Raw genomic sequence first — 16,776 nt, 5'->3', positions numbered from 1 at the left:
CAGGATGGTCTCGATCTCCTGACCTTGTGATCCGCCCATCTCGGCCTCCCAAAGTGCTGGGATTACAGGCTTGAGCCACCGCGCCCGGCCTATTCTATTATTATTAAGCAATTAGCCGAGGCAGATGGATCACCTGAGGTCAGTAGTTCAAGACCAGCCTGGCCAACATGACGAAACCTTGTCTCTACTAAAAATACAAAAATATTAGCCAGGCATGGTGGCGCGTGCCTGTTATCCCAGCTACTCGGGAGGCTGAAGCAGGAGAATCACTTGAACTGGGAGGTGGAGGTTGCAGTGAGCCGAGAACACGCCATTGCACTCCAGCCTGGGTGACAAAAGCAAGACTCCATCTCAAAAAACAAAAACAAAAAAAAAACAAAAACAAAAAATCAACACAAAAGGGAACTTACTTGGGAACACTGTAATGTAATAAAAATGCTTCCTTAAAGTAAAATATGTATCATTTCATAGATGTTGATAATAATGAAGAAGGCATGTTTTCGGGATGGCCATAATCTAGATACTCCCAAAGAAACAATTTTTGGAATAACAGTTAATATTTAGAATTTGAATGTGTCTCCCTATGATGTTTTTATAAGAAACACTATTTTATCTCCTCTTTCTCAATTTAATAAATTTTACAGTGTACTTAATTATAGAATATGCTGCTTGCTTGGACCCATTTATCTGTTATAATCTACCATAAAATGGTCAAGTAGTATTCCCTTTCCATAAAACATTTGTTAATCTCTCTCATTAGCATTGCAAACAACTAAAGTTGGTATCTTGAAGAAATAAATTGCTTAAAATAAAATAGAGCAGCAAAGGAAAACAATACCTGCACTTTAAGCTTATTCGTTAATTTTCTGGCTCATTTTTGAAAAACATAATACACACTTGTTGGTATGCTGACAGTGAAGGGATTAGCATTTGGATGGTTCAACAAAATGAATCCCAATTTAGTTGCTTGACGTTCTTTATTCTCTATATTAAATACTTTAAAAAGCAGTTTTACATACTGAAATTTCAGTTTTTCTCACTCAATTTTCCTGCATGTTCAAAATTTCTTGAGACTTGACCTTTAAACTTGAATTTTTTCCTACAAAACTAAAAATCTGACTTAAACAAAAGGCTTTCTTTTATGACCTGTTTTAGTTTCTTCCTTTCACTAAAAGATTTATCTGATAACAATTCTTTGTGTGAGCCTGCAGTTATTCCTCTCAACTAATAATATATGCTCATTTACTTTCTCTGTGAATAACTGTCTCTAAATAGGTCTATAATCATTGAGTTTTATACTAAAGTGAGCCATGATTCATTACTGTTGTTGTCTAGGGAACTAAAACACATGTAGCTTTCTCCTTCATGTAGTAATTTTCAACTGTGATTATTAGTTTATCATGAAGTATTTATTACAAATTGTTTTACAAAGAAGAAGAGTAATCTCCATTCAGAAAATGTAGATTTTTGCTGACAATGGTAGTTGTGAATTATAGTGAATATGAAAATGGATGAAGCTAAGTTTTGAAAGGTATTTCCTAATCATATAAAGTATGATTCTTATAGGGACACATAACTGAATTATAGAGTATCAGCAATAATTTACCTCTTAAAAATAAAAATAACAGTATAAACATCAAACTGAATTGATTTAAATTGATTTAATCCATTAACATAAAAGATAGGCTATTTCTGACACATAGGAATTTTAGAAATTAAAGGTTAAAATTACAACTATCTACAAGTTCATCATTGTAGTAAGTCATAAAGTAGCTCACTTTTAAGAGTCTGTGGCATTATGTTTTGACTGAGAAATGGCGTATGCACATATATCCCTAATTAATCAATTATTATTTAAAAATAAAACAACTCCTGATGTGTTTAAATACCCTGAGATGCATGCTTATTGTATCCCAGGTTATAAAAGATTCTTAGTAGGGCCAGGATACTGACACCTCTCAAGAAATAATATTATATTATATGAAACTGAATAAGAATTTAAGAATGATCAGATTCACTTGAACATGTTGATGAATAAATTTAGTAAGTGTTCATTGAACACCTGTGTTTTAGATGCTATGAAAACTACTATACAAATAAAACAGTCTCTCTTCTCCAAGTGTTTAAAATCTAGATGAAGATACAAAACGAGTTCAGGCTGGGCACGGTGGCTCATGCCTGTAATCCCAACACTTTGGGAGGCCAAGGTGGGCAGATCACTTGAAGTCAGGAGTTCGAGACCAGCCTGGCCAACATGGTGAAACTCCACCTCTACCAAAAATACAAAAATTAGCCAGACATGGTGGCACATACCTGTGGTCCTGGCTACTTGGGAGGGTGAGGCAGGAAAATCACTTGAAACCAGGAACCTGGGAGGTGGAGGTTGCAGTGAGCTGAGATTGTGCCACTGTACTCCAGCCTGGCAACAGAGCGAGACTCTATCTCAAAACAAAACAAAACCAAGTTCAATAATACAAGATTAGCTGCAAAATGAGACCAGAGGCAATAAACTCAGAGATAATATACATATCCTATGAACTTACTCACCCATCCATTCATTCAACATTTATACAGCAATAATTAGCATCAGGCCTCTGGGCCCAAGCCTGCACATACACATCCAGATGGCCTGAAGTAACTGAAGAATGTCAAAAGAAGTGAAAATGGTCAGTTTCTGCCTTAACTGATGACATTACCTTGTGAAATTCCTTCTCCTGGCTCAGAAGCTCCCCCACTGAGTACCTTGTGACCCCCCCCACCCCGCCCACCAGAGAACAACCCCCTTTGACTGTAATTTTCCACTACCCACCCAAATCCTATAAAACAGCCCCACCCCTATCTCCCTTCGCTGACTCTCTTTTGGGACTCAGCCCACCTGCACCCAGGTGATTAAAAAGCTTTATTGCTCCCACAAAGCCTGTTGGGTGGTCTCTTCACATGGACGCGTGTGAAATTTGGTGCCGTGACTCGGATTGGGGGACCTCCCTTGGGAGATCAATCCCCTGTCCTCCTGCTCCACGCTCTGTGAGAAAGATCCCCCGCCCACCTCGAGTCCTCACACCAACCAGCCCAAGGAACATCTCACCAATTTTAAAATGGCTAAGTGGCTTCTTTTTACTCTTCTCCAACCTCTCTCACTATCCCTCAACCTCTTTTTCCTTTCAACCTTGGTGCCATCCTTCAATCTCTCCCTTTTCTTAATTTCAGTTCCTTTCCTTTTCTGGTAGAGACAGAGGAGACAAGTTTTATCCGTGAACCCAAAACTCTGGCACCGGTAACAGACTTGGGAAGACAGTCTTCCCTTGGTGTTTAATCAAGGTGTTTAAACTGCAGGGACGCCTGCTTGATCATTCACCCACGTTTCAGAGGTGTCTGATCACTGTGGGGACGCTTGCCTTGATCCTTCACCCTTAGTGGTACCACTTTCCTGGGGGGCAAGCACCCCCCAACCCTTCTCTCTGTGTCTCTACCCTCTCTTTTCTCTGGGCCTGCCTCCTTCACTATAGGCAAACTTCCACCCTCCATTCCTCCTTCTTCTCCCTTAGTCTGTTTCTCAAGAACTTAAAACCTCTACAACTCACACCTGACCTAAAACCTAAATGCCTTATTTTCTTCTACAATGTTGCTTAACCCCAATACAAACTCGACAATGGTTTCAAATAGCCAGAAAACGGCACTTTCGATTTTTCCATCCTACAAGATCTAGATAATTCTTGTAAAATGGGCAAATGGTCTGAGTTGCCTGATGTCCAGGCATTCTTTTACACATCGGTCCCTCCCTAGTCTCTGTTCCCAATGCAACTCATCCCAAATCTTCCTTCTTTCCCTTCCGCCTATCCTCTCAGTCTCAACCCCAAGCGTTGCTAAGTCTTTCCAATCTTCCTTTTCTACAGACCCATGTGATCTCTCCCCTCCCCAGGCTGCTCCTCGCTAGGCTGAGCAATTCTTCCTCAGCCTATAATCCTTTTATCACCTCCCCTCCTCACACCTGGTCCAGCTTACAGTTTCGTTCCGTGACTAGCCCTCTCCAACCTGCCAAAAAATTTCCTCTTAAAGAGGTGGCTAGAGCTAAAGGCATAGTAAAGGTTAATGCTCCTTTTTCTTTATCTGACCTCTCCCACATCAGTTAGTGTTTAGGCTCTTTTTCATCAAATATAAAAACCCAGCCCAGTTCATGGCCCGTTTGGCAACAACCCTTAGATGCCTTACAGCCCTAGACCCTGAAGGGTCAGAAGGCCATCTTATTCTCAATATGCATTTTATTGCCCAGTCCACTCCCAACATTAAATAAAGCTCCAAAAATTAAATTCCAGCCCTCAAACCCCACAACAGGACTTAATTAACCTTGCCTTCAAGATGTACAATAATAGAGAAGAGTTGCAATTACCTGCCTCTACTATGAGAGAAACCTCAGCCATATCTCCAGCACACAAAAATTTCAAAATGCCAAAGCCACAGTGGTCAGGCGTTGCTTCAGGACCTGCTGCCCCAGGATCTTGCTTTAAGTGCTGGAAATCTGGCCACTGGGCCAAGAAATGCCCACAGCCTGGGATTCCTCCTAAGCCATGTCCCATCTGTGTGGGAACCCACTGGAAATCCAACTGTCCAGCTTGCCGGGCAGCAACTCCCAGAGCCCCTGGAACTCTAGCCCAAGGCTCTCTGACTGACTCCTTCCCAGATCTTCTTGGCTTAGCAGCTGAAGACTGACACTGCCCGATTGCCTCAGAAGCCTCCCGGACCATCACAGATGCTTTTGGTAACTCTTACAGTGGAAGGTAAGTCTGTTCCCTTCTTAATCAATACGGAGGCTACCAACTTCACATTACCTTCCTTTCAAGGGCCTATTTCCTTTGCCTCCGTAACCATTGTGGGTATTGACGGCCAGGTTTCTAAACCTCTTAAAACTCCCCAACTCTGGTGCCAACTTGAACAACAGTCTTTTATGCACTCCTTTTTAGTTATCCCCACCTGCCCACCTCCCTTATTAGGTCAAGACATTTTAACTAAATTATCTGCTTCCCTGACTATTCCTAGGCTACAGCCACACCTCATTGCCACCCTTTTCCCCAGTTCAAAGCCTCCTTCACATCCTCCCCTTGTATCTCCCCACCTTAACCACAAGTATGGGACACCTCTACTCCTTCCTTAGCAACCGATCATGCACCCCTTACCATCCCATTAAAACCTAATCACCCTTACCGCCACTCAATGCCAATATCCCATTCCACAGTACACTTTAAAGGAATTAAAGCCTGTTATCACTTGCCTGTTACAACATGACCTTTTAAAGCCTATAAACTCTCCTTACAATTCCCCATTTTGCCTGTCCAAGAAAACCGGACAAGTCTTACAAGTTAGTTCAGGATCTGCGCCTTATCAACCAAATTGTTTTGCCTATCGACCCCATGGTGCCAAACCCATATACTCTCCTATCCTCAATACCTCCCTCCACAACCCATTATTCTGTTCTAGATAAGCCTAGCTGACCCCATAAATCCTAAATCCTTTTCCCACTCCCCTTTCCATTCCTTAAACAACAGCTCCCACACTAGCTCTCCCTAACTCATCATTCCCTTTTCATTACACACAGCCGAAGTGCAGGGCTATGCAGACGGAATTCTTACACAAGAGCTGGGACCACACCCTGTAGCCTTTTGGTCCAGACAACTTGACCTTATTGTTTTAGCCTAGCTCTCACATCTGCGTACGGCAGCTGTCGCTGCTTTAATACTTTTAGAGGCCCTCAAAATAAAAAACTATGCTCAACTCACTCTCTACAGTTCTCATAACTTGCAAAATCTATTTTCTTCCTCACACCTGACACATATACTTTCTGGCCCCCTCCACTATCTCTCAGCAAGCCAAACTCATTGCCTTAACTCGAGCCCTCACTCTTGAAAAAGACTATGCATCAATATTTATACTGACTCTAAAAATGCCTTCCATATCCCGCACCACCATGCTGTCATATAGGCAAAAAGAGGTTTCTTCACTACTCAAGGGTCCTCCATCATTAATGCCTCTTTAATAAAAACTCTTCTCAAGGCTGCTTTACTTCCAAAGGAAGCTGGAGTCATTCACTGGAAGGGCCATCAAAAGGCAACAGATCCCATTTTCCACTACCCACACAAATCCTATAAAACGGCTTCACCCCTATCTCTCTTCTCTCTTTTTGGACTCAGCCCACCTGCACCCAGGTGATTAAAAAGCTTTATTGCTCACACAAAGCCTGTTTGGTGGTCTCTTCACATGGACACATGTGAAAATTAGTACTGGATTTTGGGTTTACAAACATAGATAAGTTAAATGGTTTATGTTAATGTGGTGGCTCAAACCTGTAATCCCAGCACTTTGGGAGGCTGAGGCGGACAGATCACCTGAGGTCGGGAGTTCAAGACAAGCCTGACCAACATGGAGAAACACCACTTTACTAAAAATACAAAGTTAGCTGGGCATGGTGGCGTATGCCCATAATCCCAGCTACTCAGGAGGCTGAGGCATGAGAATTGCTCGAACCCAGAATGCGGGGGTTGTGGTGAGCCGAGATTGCGCCATTGCACTCCAGTCTGGGCAACAAGAGCGAAACTCCGTCTCAAAAACGAATAATAATATTAACAATCTAATACATTTCTATAAAGGTATGATTTAAATTAGACTTAAAGTGAAATGTGAGATTTAAATAGAATCAAATTATGACTGAGATTGACATTTTAGTATAATCCTTTACTACGTCTCCTTGGTACTCCTGACATATGATAAACTCTTCTAGAACTTTAGTCTTTGCTTTGGACTCCCAACACCTTGTTTAATTGAAACAGAATTCTTCCCTGAGGATACTTCATTCCCTCTTGACTTTTCAATCTGGTTATTCCCTCATATCCCAAGTGACTCAAGATCAGGAAGCAAAGTTCTCTGCTGCTTCTTAAGCATTGCTCCTTTAAAAGTTCAACAACTATTTTCCTTTAAAGTTTGTATCATCCTGTCCTCCTATTTTGTCCTCCTGGACATTTCATCTTCATTCCGTGAACATTTCTTCTTTATTCCTTGAGGAAATGGTCCTTGATTCAACCTTCTTTTGAAAATTTTTTTTTATTATACTTCAAGTTCTGGGATACATGTGCAGAATGTGCAGGTTTGTTACATAGGTATACACGTGCCATGATGGTTTGCTGCAACCGTCAACCCATCATCTACATTAGGTATTTCTCCTCATGCTATCCCTCCCCTAGCCCCCAACCCCCTCACAGGCCTCAGTGTGTGATGTTGCTCTCCCTGTGTCCATGTGTTCTCACTGTTCAACTCCCACTTGTGAGTGAGAACATGCAGTGTTTGGTTTTCTGTTCCTGTGTTAGTTTGCTGAGAATAATGGTTTCCAGCTTCATCCATGTCCCTGCAAAGGACATGAACTCATCCTTTTTAATGGCTGCATAGTATTCCATGGTGTGTATATGCCACATTTTCTTTATCCAGTCTATCATTGATGGGCATTTGGGTTAGTACCAAGTTTTGCTATTGTGAACAGTGCTGCAATAAACATACGTGTACGTATCTATAGTAGAATGATTTATAATCCTTTGGGTATATACCCAGTAATGGGATTGCTGGGCAAAATGGGATTTCTAGTTCTAGGTCCTTGAGGAATCACCACATTGTCTTCCACAATGGTTGAACTAATCTATACTCCCACCAACAGTGTAAAAGCATTCTTATTTCTCTACCATTTGTTGTTTCCTGACTTTTGTTGCTGTTTTGTTTTTGTTTTTTGAGACAGAGTCTTGCTCTGTTGCCAAGCTGGAATGCAGTGGTGCAATCTCGGCTCACTGCAACCTCCACCTCCCAGGTTTAAGCGATTCCCCTGCCTCAGCCTCCCAAGTAGCTGGGACTACAGGTGTGTGTGACCATGCCTGGCTAATTTTTTGTATTTTAGTAGAGACAGGATTTCACCATGTTGGTCAGGATGGTTTCAACCTCCTGACCTCATGATCTGCCCACCTCAGCCTCCCAAAGTGCTGGGATTACAGGTGTGAGCCACTGTGCCCGGCCTGTTTTCTGCCTTTTTAATGATCACCATTCTAATTGGTGTTCTAATACACAATGTTATCTCATTGTGGTTTTGATTTGCATTTCTCTAATACCAGGGATGATGAGCTTTTTTTCATATGTTTGTTGGCCGCATCAGTATCTTCTTTTGAGAAGTGTCTGTTTCATATCCTTTGCCCACTTTTTCATGCAGTTGTTTTTTTCTTGAAAATTTGATTCTGAATTCAACCTTTTTTTTACACTTCAACTTCTGTCATCATCTTTTGTAAATTCCATGTCCACTCAGCCTATCTAAGAATCCAGCCCTCTTGACAAGTATCCCTCTCCAGTAATTGTACCTTTTACTCTATCTCAGATGCCCACTTCCACCATCACACTCTGGACCCTTCTCCTTCCACTTCAAATGAACTGAAAACATTCCCCTTTCAACCACAGTCTGCCATCCTTCAACACTTCTTGCTTAGCTACTCCTCTCACATCTCTTTCTTGATATCCCTGGGACTTTCAGTCCACTAACCTTTCTACTTCTCCTGCCCATAATCCCCTTTCTGGCTTTACTTCTCTCTTTATTCATTTCATGATCTACCATTTAAATAAATCTCTTGAAAATACTCTAACACTTTTGCCTCTCTGTTTATCCCAAACACATTGATTAATGGCTCTCTTCAGTTATTTGTCCTTTTTTTAATCAAATCATTTGCATTAATATTTAAACATGCCCAAGGCTCTCCTCAACTCAAAAACATTCTCCCTAAACCCTCACTTTCCAAATACTGTCCTCTTTTTCTTCCTATTGTTATAGCCAGATTAGGTGAAAAAAATGTCTAAATGACTGCCACTCTCGTTTGGATTCTAGCCCCTTCACAGTATCAAAATTAGCCCCTGAAAAGCTATCTATGACTTCCATATCCTAAATCCAACACACAGTTTTTAATATTCAGATTATTCTTTCCATCAGCAACATCTGACAAAACTGATTATTCCTTCCTTCATGAATTTCATTCTTGGCTTTCATGATCTCTTACTGCCTCTTTCTTCCTACTTTACCTCTCTTTTCTCCAATTTTTAAATCTAGGAGTTCCTGAAGATCTTCTCTTCTCATCCAAGACAATCATCTACTCTCATGTCTACTTCCAGAACTGCTTTGTATTCACATAGAAGTGTGAGAGTCAGATTTAATGATATACACACATCTAAGAAAATATTAAGTACCCTCTATCATTAGAACTTAAGAAAATTTAAGTTTTCACTATGGTCCTGTCTTTTCTCCCATCCTTTCACTTATCTTAAAGAATCCAGCTAGAAACTTATCTACTTATTCATCTCCACCAAACTGACCAGGGTCCAAATTCCCTGGCCCTTTCTGACTCTCCATTTTTTAACTGACAAATGATTATCACAAATAATTAAACAAAGACAGAAATAAACAAAGATAGAAGTAAAAAAAATCACCATAAACCTAAACCACTCATAAATTGCTATTAGGTAAACATTCTGCAGGCATCATTCTATGAATATATACTAACAGAAAAAGGAATAGAAATACTTTTATAAAAATGGGATCAAACTATAGCTATTTTATTTAAAAATCCATTTTACCTTACATAAATTTAATAGAAAAAATGAAATAAAATGAATAGTTGAACTTTACATAAATATTTCTTCCTTGCTGATTATTTTCTAAATAATCCTTCTCTAAGTTAAATAGGAGAGGGTTAGTCATTTTTCTTAACTACATTAGCATATTAGCATTCTTACATTTCTTTCCATCTGCCCTGTCTGCCTTCCAGTTAAAAAAAATCAAATACAGTATTTTTTTTATACTGTCCAGATTTATAGCTCTGACAGACACTGTGATACACTGTCAATAGAATGTCAATATGGTTTTCTTTTGAATTGTGAGGACATAAGATTTGGGAGGGGCCGAGGGTGGAAAGATATGGTTTGGCTGTTTCCCCACCCAAGTCTCACCTTGAATTGTAGCTGACAATTGTAATTGTCAATAGATAATTCCCTATCTATCTACGAAGAGACTGTTGCCCTAGCTGTTGGTAGTGCTGTTGGAAGACAGCCTTCAATGTCAGTCCCTTCAGGAACTGACTCAACTGTAAAGAACTGCCTCACCCAAGGTCATCCTTTCAGGGGTGCCCAAGGCTGTGGGAGCCCTTCTCTTGCATCGGCATGACCTGGATGTGAGACATGGAGTCAAAGCAGATCATTTTGGAATTTTAATATTTAATGACTGCTCTGTTGGATTTTGGACTTGGCATGGGGCCTGCAGCCCCTTTTTTTTGACCAATTTCTCCCACTTGGAATGGGTGTATTTACCCAATGCCTGTACCCCCATTTCATCTAAGAAGTAACTAACTTGCTTTTTATTTTACAGGCTCATAGGTGGAAGGGCCTTGCCTTGTCTCAGATGAGATTTTGGACTTGGACTTTTGACTTAATGCTGGAATGAGTTAAGACTTTGGGGGACTGTTGGGAAGGCAGCATTTTGTTTTGAAATGTGAGGATATGAGATTTGGTGGTGGGGAGCCAGGGGCGGAATGATATGGTTTGGCGGTTTCCCCACCCAAGTCTCACCTTGAATTGTTCCCATAATCCCGCTTCCATGGGAGGAACCCTGTGGGACGTAATTTAATCATGGGGGCTGTTACTCTCATGCTGTTCTCATAACAGTGAGTGAGTTCTCACGAGGTCTGATTGTTTTATAAGGGGCTTTTCCCCCTTTTCCTTGGCACTTCTCCTTGTTGCTGCCATGTGGAGAAGGACATGTTTGCTTCCCCTTCTGCCATGATTTTAAGTTTCAAGATGCCTCCCCAGCCCTGTGGAACTGTGAGTCAATTAAACCTCTTTCCTTTATAAATTACCTAGTCTTGTGTATGTCTTTATTAGCGTCAGGAGAACGGACTAATACAAGGGGCAACCAATATCCAATGACTGACTGATGGGAGTATAAAGGCCTAGCCATCTCAGCCCAAATGGGGACAACTCTAAAGGACTCTTTCAGTTCCAGAGTTCCCTGGGGGTTGGCTAAGACTGTCATTGGGCGTGCACTGCAGCTTGACTTCTCTCTGCCCAATCCTGCTTCCATCTCCTCTCTTTTACAAGTATGAATCCCAAGAGCACTCCTTAACAAACATTTGGCACACTAAACTCCCTCTCAGAGTCTGCTTCCCAGGTAATCGAATCTGGAACACATATGGTGCCTTAGATTCTTTCAGAAGAAGGCAACTGCATTAGTCAATTCCCTACTGTGTTAGGCCATTCTTATGTTGTTATAAAGACGTACCTGGGCAATTTAAAGAAAAGAGGTTGAATTGGCTCACAGTTCTGTAGGCTGTACAAGCATGGTGCAGCAATCTGCTCAGCTTCTGGGGAGGCCACTGGGAGCTTTTACTCTCAGCAGAAGGCAAAAATGGAAGCAGGCATGTTACATGAAGAGAGCAAGAGTGAGAGAGGGGGAGACACTACAGACCTTTAAACAATCAGATCTCATGATAAATAATTTATTATCGTGAGGACAGCAGCAAGAGGATGGTGCTAAAATAAACCATTTGTGAGAAATCTGCCCCCAGGATCCAATCACCTCCCACCAGGCCCCGCCTCCAACACTGGGGATTACATTTCAACATGTTCAACATGAGATTTGGAGGGGACATCCAAACTATATTACCTGCTTCATCTGCTTCTCTTCCCACAGGGGTTAATGTACTCCTTAGTCAGAAGAGCAAATGTTTTATCAGCAAGGGTAGATTATGCTATAGTAACAGAGAACTCCAAATTCTCAGCAGTTTAATTCAACAATGGTTTACTTCCTCCTTATACAACATACGGATTTTGGACCGGCAACAGAGGCTTCCTTCAAAGCTCAAAGAGGCTCCATTTCCACACATGCTTCCATAATAGTGAAAGCATTATTCTGATTCTTAAAGGTTATGAGCAGAAGTTAAAAGCAAGTCATGTGGCCACACCTGAGTTCAACAGAGTGGTAATTTATGCTGCTTTTGCAGAGAGGAGCAACAGACCTTACCAAAGCAGGCTACATGCCACAGTTGACTCACAAGTCATAGTTTGCAAACCCTGGTCAAAAGCAGTGATTCACAAACTTTAATGTGTATCAGAATAATGTACAGTGCTTGTTAAAATGCAGATTGCTGGGCCCTACCCTCAGAGTTTTTTTTTAATTCAGAAAGTTTCAGAGAGGGACTGAGAATCTGCACTTCTATCAAGTTCCTATGTGATGATGTTATTGGTCCAGGAATCGTACTTTGAGAACCATTTGTCTACAGAAAAAAAACTTAACAGGTATGCCTGCAGCTCATCTATTAATGTAGAGAACCTTATTTCAAGATGAAATACAACACAGCTTTGTCAAATATCAGTTTTCCTAAAAGGCAACTCACCAAAAACCATATATATTATTTAAAGTAAACCAAGGATTTAATAAAGATTCCTATATTATGAGAACTGTCCAATGTGTAGGTAACCTCACTACTATTATTGCTAGCCACTCCAAAGAGATCAGGCTAATTAAATACTGTTTGTACAGGAAGGGTTGTGTGTATGTTGTGAGAGAAAGAATAAAGTTTCATTATTAATCAATCAAATATAATAATATTAACAAATCTAATAAGCTGCAATTAGACGTAAAACCAGGATGAGGAAAAAGGGAAAGGCTACTTTATGCAACTGTTACAGAGAGTAATATAGTACCAAAAATCCAAGTGAAGAAATTAATCGGGGTTATATGCTAAGAAAGAGTGCCATCTGAACAAAACTGAGTATGTAAGAAGAGTTCAAATTATGAGAGGGATATATACCATGGTAGGAAGGATAACTGACAACATTCTAGCTACTGAGTTTGGCATAAGACAGTACTAAAGCAAGTTAATAGTAAACCATATGCCTATTTCACGATTCTTATTTGAAAACAACAGAAGCTAACTGACTCATTAAGTGGAATAGTAATTTATTAAAGGAATAGGGATGAATAAAGAACCAAGTTAATGATTAAGCTTCTCAAGAATAAAGTCTAAAAACCATACTACAGAATTGGTCGGGTGAGGAGAACCTGCTGCTGTTCTCACTGGATTCTTTTCTGCCAAGGACTTTTCTCTATTGCAACTGTTAGTGGCCCAGCACCAATACCATTTCTGCATCAGCAGAGCTATTTTATAACAGAGTTACTATTGCCTCTGAAAACCAGATACCTCCACCATCAACTTCATGGAAACATGATCTGAGTGCAGTGCCTGCTTCTTTGTTCAGTCTGTATTGAGGTTTCTTGAAAATGAATATGAGTGGCAGAGTCTAGGTCACACAGCTCCTGCCGTACCTACCAGTGAGACTGGGAAAGTCAACTTATGGCTTACCTTAGGGAGGTAGACATAGTTATTCTCAGATAGTTACTGAAAAGGTGGAAGAGTGAGAAAACATAATACGTGTCTGCCACAAAATGTCATATCAAGCATACAAAACTCATCTAAAATTCACCAATTTCTGTTCCTACCTAACTCCTTCCCCAACATATACTAGCATAATTAGATAATATCAGAGATGGATAGGCCTTTAGAGATCACTTGGTCTAATCCTCTCATTTCACTAATGAGAAACCTGATACCCAAAATGATCAGATGATTTACTTAGTTTACATGGCTAGTCAGTAGAAAGAAATTATGCTTTTTAACTCTTAGTATATTTTCTATCATGCAATGATCAAGAAGGAACACTTCAAATGGTATTTTAATTTTTTTTTTTTTTTTAAGATGGAGTCTTGCTCTGTCACCCAGGCTGGAGAGCAGTGGCGCGATCTTGGCTCACTGCAAGCTCCGCCTCCTGGGTTCACACCATTCTCCTGCCTCAGCCTCCCAAGTAGCTGGGACTATAGGTGCACATCACCACACCTGGCTAATTTTCTGTATTTTTAGTAGAGATGGGGTTTCACCATGTTAGCTAGGATGGTCTCAATCTCCTGACCTCGTGATCCACCTGCCTCAGCCTCCCAAAGCGCTGGGATTACAGGCATGAGCCACTGCACCCCGGCCTTAATGTTAAACTTTAATCTTATTCTCAGGGAAACCCACTGTTTAGTCCTCAGAAAGTCATTTTGGTGACATTGGTCTTTTTTTCTCTCAATCAGTTCCTGCAAAACTAGCTATAAAACTAAATTTTATATGCAAAATTCTATTTTCCTATTATCTATGAAAAAAACTGTAAGCTTAAATGTGTTTTAATGGTAGTTTGCAAGTTCTTTGGCTGGATTAAAATTTTCCTTGCCAAAAGGCTAATATCCTTACAACAAAAATGACAACAATAATAAGTAAGTATTCAAAAGCTACCAGAAGGCCTGGCATGCTGCCTCAAGCCTGTAATCCCAGCATTTTGGGAGATTGATGTGGGAGAATCGCTTCAGGCCAGGAGTTCAAGACCAGCCTGGACAACATAGCAAGACCCCATCTCTAAAAAAAAAAAATTAGCCAGGCCTGGTGGTGTGCACCTGTAGTCCTAACTATTTGACAGGCTGAAGTGGGAGGATCGTTTAAGCCCAGGAGTTTCAGGCTACAGTCAGCCATTATTGCACTACTACACCCCAGCCTGGGTGACCCTGACTTTTCCCAGAGTGAGACCCTGACTCTGGGGGAAAAAAAAGCAACTAGAACAAATGTTTAATTATGAATATATCTCTTACAGATATATTACTACATCTTACAAAAATTAGAGCCAAACTCACCCAAGTAAACTGTAATCACAAGATCTCCCCACAAAGTTAATATTAAAACTTAAGCAAAGAGAACATTAATACTATAGTATATATAGAATATACACATTCTATTGGTATATTTTCACAACTAAATAACTGATAGCACAGAAGCCAAAAGGAATCAATGAGATTTGAGAAGGTGGAGAAAGAAGGAAAGCAACAAAGAAGAATAATTAAATACAGGGTACTAAATTTGAGAAGCATGTCAACACAGAGAAAATATTCTCTAAGGGCAGAAGATGGATAGTTTTATTCAAATACAAATGTTACATCTTTAGAGAGGAACAACAGACAATGGGGCGTATCAGAGGGTGGCGGGTGGGAGAAGATAGAAGATCAGCAAAATTAACTATTAGGTCCTGGGCTTTATACCTGGGTGATGAAATAATCTGTAAAACAAACCCCTATGACACAAGTTTACCTATATAACAAACCTGCACATGTACCCCTGAACTTAAAATAAAAGTTAATAAAAAAGAAATGTTATGTCTTACAAGCTATTTATTTAGCACTTTTTCCTCAATTATTGTACTGGTTGGCAGAAAAAGATTATAGAATCAATGACTAGAAGCTAACACATGTAATGTAGGTCCATTAAAAAATTGCTTAGTTTGAACAGAGATAAGACAGCATTATTTTCTATGACTTCATTCTCTTTGTGAAATGAATGTAATTAAAACACAATTGGGAACAGATAAATTACATACCTCTTGATGACAGTCTTTCTCTGCTAATTTAAATAAGTTATTTCTAGATAAGGGTGTATTTTCCACAGAATAACTAGTGATCACCCAGACCAAATAATGAAAAAGTTTAGAAATCATATTAATAACTGTAGATTATTAAATTTTATGAAAAATTTGTTCTTTCCCCCCTGAAATACTGCCTGTACTCTTTTTTCTCCCCTCTTATAAGCTGCTGCTATTATTTTAAAAAGGCATTTCCCCAAAATGATAATTCTGAAAATTTAAAAGGATAACAAGTTATCAATTTTCCCAAAAGATATTAATTCTTATCCTAGAAACCCATATGAATATACTATATTTACGATCATCATTTTGTACTTAAAGACATTAAAATCATTTAGTTAAACTGGTATGGTCTGACTGTGAATGAAGTTCCTACAACATAAAATGTTGCCTGGTGTAAAATGAGACCCTAAACTACTTGGACTGAAGCTTACACATTTAAAAGCTTAAAACAACACTAAAATAGTATACCTTTATTTTAAAATATAAATCTATTCTAAAATCTGTATATTTATATTTTAAAAATGCTTTGTTTTCAAAATAACAGAGAGGAATAAATATAAACCGTAATGCACACTTATAACATATCACAGATTTTTTCATAATCTAAATGTGGCATAATGTATCTCCCTGGTTTAAATAAATAGTGCACACATTTCTCTCCTGTGATTTGCAATGCCTTGTGGGAATTTACTTTAAAATATGAAGACCGAGAGAGATTTATATGTGATTATCATCTGGAGGACAAAAAGAGAAAAGAGAGAACTAGCTCAAAGTACTAAGCTTAAGGGTTCTCTTGAAATACTTCACAATCTGTTTAAAAAGGGTGGAAAGTCTACTGAGGCCAGATTTATTTTGAAACTTTAAAATAATTTCACAGAAGTTCTGGAAACATATCCAGTCATGACCTAGGGAGCAGTACATATTCTGTAAGGGCAAATCCTTTCTGCCATATAGCAAATAATATATGGGGCTGATACTTCTGAATGCATTGCCTAATTTTAACCTGGAAAAAAAATTATATAAGGAGTTTGGATGACTTCATAATCAAACATTTAATAAATGTTCAACAAAAAAACAAACATGTAAAACCCTGGGCCAAACTCTGTGAAGGATAAAATAAAAGACATAAATCACAAATTATCTTCAAGGGCAATTTTTTTAGGTAAGAAAAAGTATATCTATCTATCCAGGGCTTAGATATTTTTGAAAAGGCATGAT

At 39.5% G+C, this 16,776-nt stretch overlaps 1 protein-coding gene across 5 annotated transcripts in view; it reads right to left on the bottom strand.

Annotated features, from left to right (window-relative positions):
• The window catches only part of SYT14 (synaptotagmin XIV), a 224,936-nt gene that overhangs the window by 52,126 nt on the left and 156,034 nt on the right, over positions 1-16,776 (bottom strand). The window lies entirely within an intron of this gene.

Source organism: Colobus angolensis, unplaced genomic scaffold (assembly GCF_000951035.1).
Source record: "Colobus angolensis palliatus isolate OR3802 unplaced genomic scaffold, Cang.pa_1.0 Scaffold100, whole genome shotgun sequence".
NCBI classification, from domain to species: Eukaryota; Metazoa; Chordata; class Mammalia; order Primates; family Cercopithecidae; genus Colobus; species Colobus angolensis.
Note: the sequence above shows the minus strand (reverse complement) of the source record. Positions and strands in the feature narration are given on the sequence as shown.